The sequence below is a fragment of the Physeter macrocephalus genome, chromosome 14, assembly GCF_002837175.3.
Source record: "Physeter macrocephalus isolate SW-GA chromosome 14, ASM283717v5, whole genome shotgun sequence".
NCBI classification, from domain to species: domain Eukaryota; kingdom Metazoa; phylum Chordata; class Mammalia; order Artiodactyla; family Physeteridae; genus Physeter; species Physeter macrocephalus.
Window position 1 is genome coordinate 112,976,565 of NC_041227.1, and position 15,878 is coordinate 112,992,442.

Genomic DNA, 15,878 nt, shown 5'->3' on the forward strand with positions numbered 1-15,878 from the left:
GGCCCAGCGGCCATGGCCCACGGGCCCTGCCGCTCCGCGGCATGCGGGATCCCCCCAGACCGGGGCACGAACCCGCATCCCCTGCACCGGCAGGCGGACCCCCAACCACTGCACCACCAGGGAAGCCCCCTTTTATTTTTCTGAACAGATCATTGAGAGCTGGCGGTAGTCACGGCTGCCCTCAAATACTGACTTCCTCACAGGGACATAGGAAGGGTTTATTTCAAATGTCCATTAGGTTCTCCAGGGTGGTTGTCTCAGTGAATGTAAGGCAGCAATGTTATTAAATGCTACTGGTAATTATTAAACTCCTTTCCTTGCAGTGCTTTTGTAAACTTAGTCCTTAGGGGATGGGTGTTTAGAGAGGTATGGAACCACATAAAGGAGGTTGCTTATTAGAAACTCTGAGATGAACCCCTCATCAAACCATTGTCCTTGGTTTGAAACAGCCTGGAGATTAGAATAGAGCGTAACTTTTCTATGCCATGGAGCCATCTTGCTATAATGAAGCTTGGGGCTGCAGTTAAAATCCTTTAAGAGCTACAATTGTGCTTTGAAAACCTGTGATTGAGGCAGCTTCTGTTTGGGAGGCGTTAAACACCAGGCACTGCCCAGCCTGACACTGCTAGCTTGTTTTTGACAGCTTTGCTAGCACTAGGCACGTGGTCAGCAAAATGCACTGCTGAAATATCTGACTCTTGAATGTTATCACCAATGATGGCATCCTTGAAACTGGGGGCTAAGGTGCCTAACTACTTTATCCTTTTGGTACCCAAAGGAGAGTGCGTCCATGTGTTCTTCAGTATTTTGGACAGTAAAGGATTATACATATGGAAGCTCTCCACTTAGGTCACATAGAGCGAGGATTTTTTAAACCATTTGAGTTCAGTGGAGAAGGGCTGAGAACAACAGTGGGGTGTGGCGGTAAGAGGGCATTGTTCTCTCTGGTATATAGATATAGATTGTCCTCTAGAAAATTTGAGGCAGGATTGCAAAATTTTCATAGTTGTGGTGGCAATATGAGCATTGCCAAAGTGGTTGGTGGGCTTTAATAGCCAGAGAACACTTTACCTGCATTTTCTGCTAGTTTATAATGAATGATGTGATGGGCACCAAGGCCACACTATTCCTTGGCTCTTTTTTTAAAAAATTTATTTATTTTATTTATTTTATTTTTGGCTGTGTTGGGTCTTCGTTGTTGCGTGCAGGCTTTTCTCTAGTTGTGGCGAGCTACTCTTCGTTGCAGTGCACGGGTTTTTCGTTGCGGTGGCTTCTCGTTACAGAGCATGGGCTCTAGGCATGCAGGCTTCAGTAGCTGTGGCACACGGGCTCAGTAGTTGTGGCACGCGGGCTCAGTAGTTGTGGCTTGCGGGCTCTAGAGCACAGGCTCAGTAGTTGTGGCACACGGGCTTAGTTGCTCCGTGGCATGTGGATCTTCCCGGACCAGGGCTCGAACCCGTGTCCCCTGCATTGGCAGGTGGATTCTTAACCACTGCGCCACCAGGGAATCCCTATTCCTTGGATCTTAATGGAGCATCATCCTCTGGATTCTTACAGCTCTCACATAGAGCCTTGGTGCCAAAGGATTCAGACTTTAGGGTGTGACATATTCTGGGGGCAGGTCTGGTTTTTGAGTTCTTATTGACACTATCATATATATCAAATGCTATATGACACTAGCACAAATGCTTTACTAGACTTACCTGGGCTTACTCTTATTCCACAGGCAGCTTGGAGCCCTTTGAAAGGGCTGGAAGGGAAAACATTGTGTTTCCTTCCCATTTCAGAGTGAAGGTGGGTGACCACCAGCAAGTTAGTTTAGTGAGACTGGGCTGTCTCTTCGTGTGTCAGTAAGTTTTATCCCCCTCTGAGATGGATAAGAAGAGGGAGCAGGGAAGAGTGGAAGCAAAGAAAAGTTGAGTGGGGAATCTGGTCAACTTTCCACCTCTGCCTAAGTTGAGTCTTCACAGAGGGCTCCATTATTTGGTTTGCTGGTTTATGAATTAACCAAACATTAGCCAAATCTAGTCACATTGTTGGGTCCAAAACAAATCCTGATCTCAGAGAGAAAAGAGTTTTAGATTATATTTGAAGCTGTAAATTATCTGTTTTCCAGTTCCTCTCCAGTTGTGTGGAGCTTGTGAAGGGGCTCTTGTTCTTGGGAACAGCTGTCTGGTGGGAAGCTCTGCACAGCTGGCTGCTCTCACCCAGGCTTCAAGCTCATGGGCCTCAGTGAACCTCCTGGTTTTGAAAACTCTTCCTGGCACTTTGTTTTCTCCTCCACGCTTTTCCTCAGGGTCACTACAAAGCTGAATGCCCAGCTTGGAGTCATTTAAATGTTTATTCTTAGGCCCTGAGTACGTCTCAATCGACTTTTACTGTGTGGGAGCACCACAGCCAATCAAGGGTGGCTTCAACGAACTTAAAAGAATGCTATCAAAGTATTTCATAATAGAAAAACTTACAGCTCCAGCCCCTGGGGAACCTGGAACTGAAGTCTGGACCGTGTGCAGACACTTAACCTGCCCTGCTCTTGAGCCCCAGACAGCTGACACCAGGGGTGGCGAGTGCCTTGGGCTCAGCTCTGCCCGCACATTCTAAATGGGGGGAGGTTGGGGGAGGCCTGGGAAGACTCCTCCGGGGGCTTTGGTCGATCTGAAGCGGCAGGCTTCAGGGGTGGGGGAGTTTTCTCTCAGAGCCTGCCTGAATGTGGCTTCTTAGAGTTGGGCAGTATTTGGAAGGCAGAGTGATAAGTTTGGGGTGCCTCTTCTCTGACCCTGTACTCCCTATCTTGCAAATGGTGGGTGGCTTTTCCGCGGGGAGCTTTGTTAATGAGCGTAGGTCTAGATTACCACCTGCTCTGCCTCTTGCATCCCTCATCATCTGATCCTAAGTGAAAACATGCAGGAGAGCATGGAGGTCTAACCTCCTCAAGAGGCAAAGGTAGGAGTAAACATACAACTCTAAAAGCAAATTACTAACATGTGCACCAGTGAATAAAAGATAAATTCAAGCTGGAGGAGGTATAGAATGAAGGAATATTCAGTGTTAGTTAGGGTTAATTAGAGAATTACTGAGATGTCTCTAGTAGGCTTTTTTTAAAAAATTGGCCAGTATATTCTTCTCCCTACCATTAAATTAAATTTTTACTCTCTCCCTTCCCTTTTGAAAGTGGCACTGGTGTGTCCTTGTTTGGTCAGCTGTGTTCTTTAACTTTCTCAAATCTCTTTAGTCCCTTCTGCCCCATGCTGGAAATTGTGTGCCTGCCTTTTTAAAAGGTAGGCACCTCATGTTTCAAGTTCAAGTGCAATGGAACTCCCCCTGCAGCTTGAACAGATTTGAGTGTTTTTGCAGAGGGAGGGCCAGGGCAGATGGGGATTGCTGTGCTCAATAAATGCTTGTTGGATGGAGTTGCTGGAAAGGCAGCAGGGATAGGGAGAGTGAACCACACTTCCCCAGGCTCATTTGAAATGGTTTTTTCCACTTCTGGCCCCCACACTCTGTGCCCCCTTTATAATACCTCTCTTTAGCTACTTACAAGGCCCCCCCCGCACCCCGCCCGAAGTGTTAGTGTTCTCTCTTCAAAATCACTGGTCTCCCATTCATCCTGGTCATTGGGCTCAAAGCCCAGCTGGTGGCGAAGACGTGGCATTTCCATGGATGTCTTCGCTAGGCCTGTAGGTTCTGTTCCCCACACGCTTAAAGCCAGAGGGTGAGCTTGGGCCGTTAGTTACCAGGTTGATCCATGGAAACAGCCCAAATTTAGGATTTTGTTGTGATTTTGTAAAAGAGCCAGAAGACCTGGCTTTAGGCTTATATGTGGATATGGGTGAGAGGCCAAGGAGACAGATGAATACGGGATGTTCTTTCACTCCAGGTAGATTTGCACCAAATTCCTAGTAGTGCTATAATGTATAGCAAAGGAAAGCAGGAAAACACAATCTGAATTAGCAGCTTTTCTAGGCTGGAGCAGAATTGCCTATTGGCTTTAGGGTGGTTTTAGAGGTATGAGAAGGCAGGAAGCCCCCCCTCCCAAGCCAGGCACCATCCTTTATACGAAGCACTGCTGATTCTCCTTCTCTTTTCCCCACCAAATGGGGGAAATGCTGGAAAGAGATGCTCACTGTCATTCCCCAGGCCCTGATACCTACACTGTCATCCATGGAGCCTGTGTTCCCCTGCCAACCACGGGCCAGGTGGCTTAGTCAAAATGGTTTTATAAACCTGCTCAGCTGTGGGTAACTTTGAACAGAATGAAAATGTGATTGCAAGGAAAGAAAGGCAGCTTCTCTTCCCTCCTCCCCCTTTCTCTCCCCCACCTGCCACACTGCCTTCCCTTTAAGAGTTTTCTGTGCTCTATGTATGTTTGATCACCCACACGGCTTTGAGAGAACCGTGGCTGATAACACATGCGCTCCCTGCCCTACACCTGCAAGCTGGCTGAGAACCTGACGCCCAGCCCCTATTTGGGGATTGTCTTTGTAACTCATGCCCATCAGATATGACACACAAATTGGAGTTGAGGGTGGAGTGGATAGCATTTGGCATGACAGAGGGGATGCAACCAGAGAGCTTTCACAATATCATGTCGTCTGGATTTCGAAGTTGGGGAGAGGAGGCCCATGTGAGGCCATCCATGTGGTATGTGCACATCTTAATGCTGAAGGCAGCACCTGGACTCTTTCTCATTAGAACCGTAATACTGGGGAGTTTTGTGTTCACAGGAGAAGTCTAAAGCAGCTGCTTCTGTGGAAAGAAAGAGTCTGTGGATCCCAACCCTGGGAGGCCCCAAAATTCATCTGCATTTTTCAGGGAAGCTGAGAGTATGGATAGTGTTGGTTTTGACAACGCGTTCTGCATGTTTAGCTCTTTGTTGCTCGCAGTCGGTACCCTGGAACGTTTCTCATTCAACCTTGCCACAGTCCTGCAGGTGCAGGTGGCATTTGCTTGTTTTTGCAGATAAGGAAACTGAGGCCCCGAAAGGAAGCGACTTGCCCAAGACCATGTGACTAATAAAGCCCTTTTGCTCCTGATCCAGGGCTTTTCGCACATATGTGTGGAGAGTCCATGGGGAATTTCCCCCCAAGGCTGGCATCCTCTGCTGCCTGCCCAGCGCACACCCGGCCTATTTCCCTTCTGCTTATATACCTGTATTCCAGGAGCAAAACTTCGTTTGTTTAACTGACCAGAAGAGAATTGGAGAGGAAAATGGGCTGCAGAGAAGTCTGTTTGTTCCTTCAGCACCCCATAAGTAACTATCCACTTGGTGCAGCTGACTGGAGGGTGATGGTTATTACATTATATGTGTGATGTGGTGGCAGCTTTTGAGTGTTTCCAACTGGTTGTAGATATGCAATTTCCACGTGGAATGAGAAGCTAACCAGGGACAGCTAGGGCCCAGGAGGCAGGGTTTTCCTGCCTCCGTGGGGTCATGGTCATGGTTACTGAGCTTGGGGCCATGTCAGGGAGATACTCTTAAGATGGAGCTTACAGGAGAGGGTGTCTTTCTTCTGTGTGACTATGTGGAACCCCCCAAAACCACTCAGGAGTAAATGTGGGTGGTGCATTTCTGTGGTGCAGGGGCTAGGTGCAGGTGGCATCGTATCAGGTGACACTTTAGTCCTCCATGTAGGGGACGGCTGGTGCAGACCTCCCCCACCCCTGCCATACTCTGCCTGGGCGTGTCTCCCTCTCCTAGCTTTAGGTTAACTGGGAGTGGAGTCGTTGTGATATGTGATAGTGCCTTTATGAGACAAGTGTGTGCCCACTAAGGGGACCAGAAGGGACTTGAACTCAGGAGAAAGCTCCAACTGGGGACGTGGTGTCATGGAGAACTGCCTGACCTGCTTCATAGAGAGGGTTATGGGCAGCTTTTACCTCCTTATTTCTCTTACAAAACCAGATTTCGTATAGAATTCTTGAATGTGCTAATAACCATATGCTTATGTGGAACCTTCCTTTCCCAGTTATTTCCCAACTACATAACGTAAAGCCCCATTATAACAAATATTATAAAAATGATTCTACATAATAAAGCTATTTCCATGCTTCATATAAATGCTTTTGTTGTTGTTTTTTGTGGTTTTTCTAGTTCAGAGGAAAAGAGTGACCAACTACCTTATGTAACAAGTACTTTTCCTGGTCCCTGTCCATGTACTCGTTCATCTCTAAACCAGAACACTCGAGGGCTTGCTGTTTGCATTGGAGGCAGGGAGCGGGGAGCAGGGCTGTGGACCCATCACCAAAGTGGCACGGCCCCCTTGCTTTCTTTTCGCCTCGAACCTCCCACCCTCCTGTCCCTCCTGGTTGTTTACAGACAGGCCACCACACAAAACCCAACAAAGGACAGTATGTGTGTGTATCTGGATGTGAGCGTCTGTGTGCGTGTCTTGAGTGTGAATGTGTGGGTGCCGGGTGTGAATGTAGGGGAGAGCATGTGTATGAGTTTGTATGTGAGGAAAAGTGCATGTGAAAGAAAGCAAATGATAAAGCAAACAGGGCAAATGTTTAACAATAGGCAAATCTGGGTAGAGGGCATATGGATGTTCTGGATACTGGTCTTATTCTTACATCTATATGTTTGAAATTATTTCCAAATAAAAAGTTTTAAAAAATGAATGTATGCTAGACTAATTTGACTGTACCAGGAGTTCTTTAAAGGTTTCTTCTATCATCCTTATAACATCTCTTATTCTCCCCATTTAACAGAAAGAACAACCGAAGCCCAGAGAAGTTAAGTGACTCGTCTTGAGTTCATGTAGCACACTGAGGCGGAGGCAGGATTTGGGCCCAGGTATTGACTGTTATGGTAGGAGACTGCAGCTTGTCCCTGCTGCTTGAGCTGGACAAGGTTGGCATCAGATTCTGAGAACCACTGGGCACCTGCGGGCGTGTGTCTGAGCCCAGTCCATGCCCCACATTGACCCGGCAGAGGGGTCAGCAGGGTTGCAGCAGGCTGCTGATCCACACTGAGCATGTTCAGGATGTCCAGGTACCTTCTAGGGAAAACTGCTTCCTCATTCTGAGAAAAACTCTCACTCTGCTCTTCACTCAGCTCTCTTCATTTCTTAAAATACATGAAATCGGAAGGCTCTCATGTGCCAGAGCCATAGAGTAATACTACTTTGCATTTTTACGGTAGAGATCCAAGGGGAAAAGGAGTTGAGTTTTGTCTAGAAAGCAATGCCAAGTTATGGGCCAGGCCAGACAGCTTTTTTGGCTGTGTACCAGTCGGTCTGTTGTGCCCACCGCCTTGTGAAAGTACAGGAGCCTATGGCCTAGTGAGGCATGTCTTACCGAGTGGACAGGAGTTACAACTTCGTACACAAAGGGAGGGCTTCACTCTTTGTCAATGAAAACTTTCCTCTAACCACAGGGCCCCAGAAGGGGTGGATCTGGTAATCACGCTAAGCAGAGTTAGGGGTTCAGACACTACTGTATGTTCCCAGCCCCTATTCTCTCCCTCCAAACCGCATGCTCTGCATCTATCTGTGCTCCTTGAAGGCACTTGAATTATTCCTGACATTTTTGCTTACTGACATTTCCCGCCAGCTTCCAGAATTGGGGTAAGTGAATGAGTCTGACTCTACTTCTTAACACAGAAAAAACAGTTCTTGGAGAATCTTTACTCTGTGTCCTTTATCTAAAATGCCTCCCTGCAGCCGCCCTAGAGTGTGAGACTGGTTAAGTTAGCATCGAAGGATTTTTTCATGGATTCCAGCCAGTTCTGTGAAATAGACCCATGAACATTTACTATATTATTACACCAGTTTATACAGTTAGATTGTTTGTCCTTAGGCAGTTATCAAGCTATATAGGGTGTCTCCAGTATTCTCTTGGCTCTGTCCCACCCCAAAATCAGCGCCTGGTGGATGGCATCCGGAATCCAGACAAGTTGCAGGAGGATGAGAAAAGGCTGCCGCCAAGTCTTACTGGGTTGTCTGCAGTGTAGAGCTGTGTGTTAGAGCTGCCGTGCAAATGGCCAGAGCTGTCTGTTTGGAGGGGACTGGGACCACTGCGCTTTCCCTTCCAGTTCTTAGAGGCATGGATGGGGCGTCTTGGTAATTAACACCCCAGACTGTTTCCCTGGATCATATTCTCCTCTTGCTTCAGGAGGATAAGCCTTTTCTTTACCTGACTTAAAAAAGAAGGTGTCATTACTGTTAAGCAGCTTTTGATTTAAGAGCAGATACAAAGCTCATTGTCTATGGGGGAGATAGTGTAACTCACCATCCAGTGGTATGTGTTGCCATGTCCTCCTTTGTGCCTGGAAGCACATGTGGAGAGGTGACTTGACAAGCATCCTTGTGCTATGAAGTTATCATTGGCCTCAGGCAGACACTGAGGGTAGGAAAAATCTTCCCAAGGTCATACCTTTCAAGGCTCTTTCTAGAGGGACCGTCTAATTTGTGTTCAGACAAGGTTTACCCTGGAGGCGCTATATAACCTTTGAGCCTCCCTTAGGAGATCTGAGCAACCAGCAAGACCAGGGCTTTAGAGCAGGGGCTGCCCTGGAATGTTGCCCAGCACACACTGGGGTTTTTCCACCAGGCCCAGCCTGGGAATTTGCCTGGGATTTGGGGTCAGGGTGGATCAGTTCCAGAATGCCAGAGGCCAGGTAGGGAATCACTAGGTGGGATGTAGTGGTCTCTCAGGTATTTCCTTTTTGAAACTGGGGACGCAGTAGAACTTAAGTAAAGAGATGGACATAACCAGAGAAGATTTTGCAAGTGGGACAAAATGATCCACGCAGGTTTTCAAAGCTTTGAGGGTTGAGCAGAGTTAACCCTAATAAGATTTTAGACCCTGAAGGCAAGGCAAGTTCTGTGACTGTACCTTCATGGCCCTGAGGGACATAACTGTGTAACTGTTCCTTTAAGCCCCCCTCCCCACCCCCCATCCCAGAGCAAAATGAACCAGAGCAGAGGTCCTGACAGACCTACCGAGGTGTAGCAAGTGAGCAAACCTGCCCTCTGAGCTCTGATGTCTATTCAGCAGTTACCACGTGACCAGCCCTTCTGCCTGTGGCGAGCCACAGGTAAATTGAACGCTATTTATACTCTCCTGCTTGGGGGAGGAAGTGGGAGAGATGGTCTGGGAGCCCACAACACAGCTGTCTGATCAGCCTACGTAAGGCATATCTCCTTTTGACTTTGTGCCTTTTTTCCCCCTTAACTAATTTTGCCCCGGATAACAGCATGGGCTCTGGGGCTTTCAATTTAGCTGAATCGGTCAGTAGCCATCTCTTATTTACCCTTTAATAGTTGGAGAATTCTAGAACTAGAGGAGGCTCAAACTCTCTAGGTACAACCTCCTGCCTTCTGGGTGGTGAATACTGAGACCTCTGGGGGCATGTAATGATCTCTCCCTGGAGCTGTTCAGGGGCAGACTCTACAATCTCCCTTATTCATTCTGATGAGCAGGAAGTTCTTCCTTTTATCTAGCTGGAATCTCTCCTATTCTAACTAAAGTCTTTTCTGCCCTTCCTTTTTACACTCATGCAGAAGAAGACATAAATTCTAATTCACTTCATCTTCCTCTTGGGATCTAGCTACCTTCGCTTTAGCTATTTTTACCCATCTTCCCTGGGATCTCACTGGTTTCTACGTTCCTGTAATGAATGAGCGAATGGATGCCCAGGGTAACTTGGTGGGGCATATCTGAGGTTATATCCAACTCCAGCTGTGTTTCTGGATCATAGGAACTCTTTAATTTTGGGCACAATCTGGGTCTTTCTCCTGGGATGACATACCACTTTTTTTTTTTTTTTTTTTAATATTTTTGGCTGCATTGGGTCTTTGTTGCCGCACGCAGCCTTTCTCTAGTTGTGCCGAGTGGGGGCTGCTCTTCGTTGCAGTGCGCGGGCATCTCATTGCAATGACTTCTGTTGCTGCAGAGCACGGGCTCTAGGCGCGCGGGCTTCAGTAGTTGTGGCACGCGGGCTCAGTAGTTGTGGCTCACGGGCTCTAGAGCGCAGGCTCAGTAGTTGTGGCGCACGGGCTTAGTTCCTCCACGGCTTCTGGGATCTTCCTGGACCAGGGCTCGAACCCGTGTCCCCTGCATTGGCAGGCAGATTCTCAACCACTGTGCCACCACGGAAGCCCGACATGCCACTTCTTAATTTAAAGTCTCCTTCCCTTAGTATCTTTATTCTACCTTGTACTGATTTACATCCTTCAATTCCTTGCCTCCTAGTAAGCCTCATTGACTGTTTCATTTCTTCTTGCCCACCTTCTCTTTTCCCGAACTAGAAGACCGGAGCAGTGACCCAATTGAATTTGACTACAACCTGCCAAGACTGAACTGCTAAACAGTTCAGATCCTTGCTAAGGAGTGAAGTTAATTCTGTTTTCCCAAATTCCAAATTAAGCCAATTCTTTTTTTTTTTTTTTCCTCACAGCTTTATCTTGGAAAATTTTAAACCTGCAGAAAAGTTGTGAGCCCAGTACACATCCATTTATTTTTCACCTTAGACTCATTGATAACTTTTGGCCACAATTGTCTAATCTCTCATCCCTCCTTGTGTGTATTATGTATATGTGTCTAGACATACACATATGTGCATCCATAGGCACTTTTTCTGGTGAACTGTTTGAAAACAAGTTGTGAATATCTTGACACTTCGCCTGTTACTTCAAGGGCATCTCCTGAGAATAAGACGATTCTTCTACATAATGATAATATCATTATTACACATAAGGAAACTATAATTCCATATTATCTAATATCCAGTTCATTTTCAGATTTCCTCTTTGTGGCTCTTTTGTTTTTATTTTTGATCCAGGGTCCAGTCAAGGTTCTCGTTTGGTTATGTCTTTAAAAAAAAATCTGTTTAAAATTCCCCTCCCATCCCTGTCTTTTTGTTTTTAGGTTTTTTGATTACTGACTTATTGAAAGTGTGGACAGCCTTCTAGCTGTCCCACATTCTGGAGTTTTCTGTTTCCTCTCAATGGCACTTGACTTGTTCCTCCATCTCCTGTATTTCCTGCAAGTGGGAAGTTAGGTCTGGGGCCCAATTCAATTCAGGTAGAACACCTTGGGCATGAACATTTCGTGGGTGAAGCTGTGTACTTCATCATATATCACTTCAGGAGGTACACAGTGTCAGAATGTCCAACACTAGTAATGCTAAGTTTGATCACTTGAGGTGGTGACAACCAGATTTCCCTTTGTAAAAGTACATTATTCTCTTATATGTGGTACATTATGTAAGTGTTCTGTTCCCCACGGTGTTTCTCCCAGTTGTTTTGGCATCCATTGCTGACTCCTCCTGACTGAGCTGTTACTTTGGGAGCTGCATAAAGCCAGTTCTAAACTAACACTGAAGGACATGAGTATTGATGTGAGTTGTTCTAAAGAGGAGTAAAAAAATTTTCTTTGGCCTTTTAGAATCATTCGCGGGAAGGCAACAAAATGAGGCCATCAGGTTCTGTCAAACTCTAGGTCTTTTGTGTGACTTGGGCTGATAGTAAATTGAGTATCAGCTGTTCACACATATGCTGCTGTCTGGCCGTTTGCGTGAGGTCAGGGAGAAGGCAGGCTGGATGTAGCTAAAAATAAGTCATGGTTTGTTCACAAAGCAGAAATTATTTTGACTATTTGAACATTATCTATAATTCTATTCTTATTTCCTTTTTTTTCTTTCACTCGATTTCCACTGTCCTCACTAGAAAAGGGATCCCTCCTTTAGTTGTCTTCCTCCATTTGCCCTACATGCCCAGTGGGTAAAACAGTGTCCCCGAGACCCAGGTCTGATTGTGCTGGTTCCTAGTAGGGAAAATAATAGAACTCTTGCAGTCCGTGGTGAAGTTCCTGAACCAAGGCAGCCAGACAGTCATGACAGTTGAGTCTGACAATGAAACACAAGGGGGGAAATGCACTTTGAAAGTCTTCTGTGGGGGAAGAAAGGCCTGTGTCTCAGGTTGCTCTGTGGCGTTGGAGAAATCAATTCACCTGTCTACACGAGGGTGTTCCTGGGCCCCCACCCAGAGAATCCCTGAGAGTGTGTGGGGCGCACACATTCAGGACAAAAATCAGAGTAGGGTTTCAATCACAGTTGTCCTCTCACAGGATTTACTGTAGATGAACCTCCCCAATCTCTGGTTCTTCCTTCACCTTTTTTATCTTTAAAGAGCTTAGTGGACATCATGATTTCTCCTCTACTTGAGAAGAATCAGATTGTCGTCTGAAGTGAAGATACTGAAGGGTTTATGCCTGTCCTTTGAGTTTATAGCCACCCAGAAATTCATCACTAAATAGCCAGGCGGTGAGGATTGCTTTTAGGGGGAGAAGGCTAGGCTATGGCTATTTATGCTATTCTTGACAAAGGCCAAATAGATCCCAAAGGAAAGCATGCTCCAATCAGTAACTGCTAGTATTTTGTCCTGTTTTAAGAATGTTGAAATCCTTCAGAACTCCTCTTCATAGAATTCAGATAAAAGGTGAAAAATTCACACCACTTCCTTTTTTTCTAACTGCAGCTTCTTGAGAATTGAACAAATGTCTAAGTAACTGCTGTCTACTCTTCATATGCACGCGCGCGCGCACACACACACACACACGTATGCTTTGGGATCACCCTTTCCCTCCTTGCTGATAAGAGTTAGGGTATTCCTCATTTTTTCCCCATAGTGACACCTCCAAATGGGTTTCTCCTGACCCTTCTCTCCATGGATGTGGTCTGCATCCTGGGGAGTCAGACACACAGCAAGAAAAGGTTTCACCTGAGCTACACACTTAAATATGGAGACAGTATTAAATACAGAGTTAATATTAAATATGGAGTTAGTATTCAATATGGAGTTAGTATTGAGGTCCTGGCTGAGAAGTTTTTCATGTATATACAAATATCACTCTTTTTTTTTTCCTCTTTAGGTAAGCCTTCTTGGTAAGGGAAATGTGCTGTTACTCTTTTTTTCTTCCTTCTTTTTAATCTCATTTCTTTAGTTTCTTCTCCCTGTTATGATTGAAATGAGCTATTGCTTGGGGTTGAAAGAAGTGTTTAAAGCCCCAGGTTTAATTTTCCCAGCTGGGATGGATGGGGTCTCCTTGGGCTTTCCAAGGAGGGCTTCTAACTTTTGTACAGTCATTTTGAGGATTTCGGTTTGACCACAGCTTCCCTCCAAAACCCACATGTCCCTGAGTTAAGCAGTTAAGCGGCGCAGGACCGCAAGCAGCTCAGAAGACTGCCTGTACTGTTTAATCCCAACACACATACTGAAATGGAAAAGTAATCCCTGTGAAGCTGTGAGGAGGAACTTCCCCTACTTACTGCAAATCTGGTATTGGGGAATATTTAGAAATTCTGCATCCCTGTTTTACTTTGCTCCCCTCCAGGTTGTCATTCCCCCCGCCTCCCCCACCCCCAACAAGAGTGCTGCATCACAGCTAGGAGATGGGACAGGACAGGGCCTGCTCCCTCAGTGTCTAACCATTTGCCCTGCCTCAGCCTCCTGGGTGGCCCTTTCCCTGCCTGCTTCTCCTGAAGTGAAGATCAGTGGCTGAAAAAAGCATATTGTTAGAAAAACGTGTAATAAGATCTCATTTTATTAAAGATACAGGTGCACACGTAGGTGCACAGGGAGAGATCAGGAAGGATGTGCAGAGTGGTGATTTCTGAGTGGCGGCATGCATCGTTTTTATTTTTCAGTTTTTGCTAATCTGCATTTTAAAAATTTCCTCCTATATATGTATAGCTTCTGTTATAATGAGAGTTATTTTAAAGAGGGAAGGTGAGAAGATTAGTGCTAATAATGGCTCAAACCCCAGGGACATGAGAAAGTGACTGATAACTTGTTTGTTGAACCTGCCAGTTGCTGAGTTTTTACCACCTGTGAAATCTCATTGGCTGTCTCTCTTCTTCCTTCTGTAGTCCTTCTTGGGTATTTTGGGGTCACTCAGCCTCAAGCTAATGGTGGATGGGTGGAGAGTAGCCTTGTTTTGTTTCCCAGGTTTCTCTCTCCTACATTGCCCCAAAGATAGTAAAATAAGTGAAGTAGCCCCCCTGGATTCCCAGCCAGGACCCCTCTGGTCAGGGGCTGGTCTCTCCTCATAAGCGGCTAAGCCTCCACCGCACAGTCTATCTCTGGCCAAGTTGAGAAGGGCAGCCACAGATGCCTCACTTCCTGCGTCGTCTGCTGCCTTCCTCCTTTCCCTGACCCCTCCTTCTAAGAGGTGTCGCCCTCCTCCTTTGGGTTCCCGCAGTGGGGGTTTGCTGGTGTGGTCAAGCCTGAGCTGATTTCAGCCAGGAATATGAGGGAACAGCAGAGACCAAATGGTGGTCCTTCTGAAGAGTCAGTGGCTGGAGGAAGCCCCCTGCAGAGGTTGAGCGGGCAGCCTGGCCCTTAGGGATCGTATCGGCCTACCCTCCTTCAGCCTGGTCAGCAGCTTCTTGTCCTGCTCCTCCCGTGTCACCAACGCCTATCACAGGGCTGGTTTGTGGTGGGCACTCAGAATCTGCTACTGAAGGAATCAGTCAGTCTATTGTGGTGTGCCAGGCCCCTCGTCAGCTGTTTGTGTGTTTCTGCCCTATTCACTGTCCCCCAAAGCGCAACAGACACTTGACTGCTGGTCCTCTCCACTCAGAGCCCGCTCTGCCCAAAGCCATACGCAGTTGGGAGACGGGGCCAAGTGGCTCCGGAAGATAGCACCTAAGGCTTCTTATCTCTGGTGCGTGCTGTTTTGTTTTGTTTTTTCCATTTGCCGTTGCCCAAGAACCAAAGCATCCGCCAGTGCTCAGCTGCATGGTGAAATGGCCTGGCCCTGTGCCAGGGAGCTTCACCAGGTGGTTGGGCTCTGGAGGCTGCTGCACGCGATGGGCCGATAATACCCCACAGCACTGTAAACAGGACACCCCACCCTCCCGCAGCCACCCAGCCAGGGCCCCGCAACTTGCTGCTTTGTCTTGGCCTGTCATGATAGGGGCGTCTCTTCTCAGACAGGGCAGCCAATTGTCCTGTTTCCCAAATCTGAGAGGGGTACTTTCCAGAAATGAAACCAGTTCATCTTCCGACCACAAGCAACCGTTGTGACTTCTCGACACTTCTCATTTAACCATAATCACACAATTGCAGGGCAGAACCCCATCCCCAGATCTTTCCGGTGGGTGCGCCCGTAAGGGAGGGATAAGCCCAGGAGCCCCTATTTCAACTGCACTCCCTTGTGAGGTTTCTTAGAGGATGTTCCCGACTGAGGGAGGCCTCAGTGCTGACAGCGCTGCTGATGCCCACGCCTCCCAGCGGCTCTCTTTTGCTGCATCATTCACTCCGGGTGCTGTCCTGGCTGGGTTAGACCGACACTAGGAAAGGAAAGGGCCCTGACACTGAAGCTGTGGGCCTTCCCAGGGGACAGTCGTGGCTGGAACTCACCCTGCATGTCTCCTCTTCCTTCCCCACCCACACCTTCAGTCCTAAAAGATTGTGGTGTGGGGAGGGGCTAACTGACAGTAATTGGTTTGACATGATCTATCTAATGCAGACTTCAAAGCCTTTTTGCATCTCATCTTCCGTTCTTTACAGCGTCCCTGAGAGGTAACTGAGGCTGGGACTGTGCTCCTGCCTGCCGGATGGGAGAGCAGGCCCGGTGTGGGGGCAGGGCATGAAGTGTGGGCTGCAGTCACGCCACAGTGAGGGCAGAGCTGCAGTCAGAACCAGATCCCTCACGCCTGAGCCCCTCCCAGATATGCGGGGGCCACACCGCTCCAGCCTGTGGCCCCTTCGAGGATGGCACAGAACGTGTCAATGTCTGGCTTTGGCTTCGGTTTGTGTTGCTTCTGGGGGGAACCTGACACCTTGGTTTCGCCCTTAATCAGTTCTGGTGCCCAAATTAACAGGTCATCACCAAACCATTTGGGGTGGCGTTTTTAAAATAAGTGGTTAAAA

General features: G+C 47.3%; 1 protein-coding gene across 4 annotated transcripts in view; it reads left to right on the forward strand.

Moving 5' to 3' along the window:
- Positions 1–15,878, forward strand: part of FAM117A (family with sequence similarity 117 member A) — a 64,457-nt gene that overhangs the window by 25,747 nt on the left and 22,832 nt on the right. For 2 of the 4 annotated variants that reach the window (XM_055089974.1, XM_055089972.1), the window contains exon 2: positions 6,709–6,793. The exons of the other annotated variants lie outside the window; for them this stretch is intronic. The gene's annotated coding sequence lies outside the window, so the exon portion shown is untranslated. The remainder of the gene's footprint in view (positions 1–6,708; positions 6,794–15,878) is intronic. 4 annotated transcript variants of the gene reach the window in all.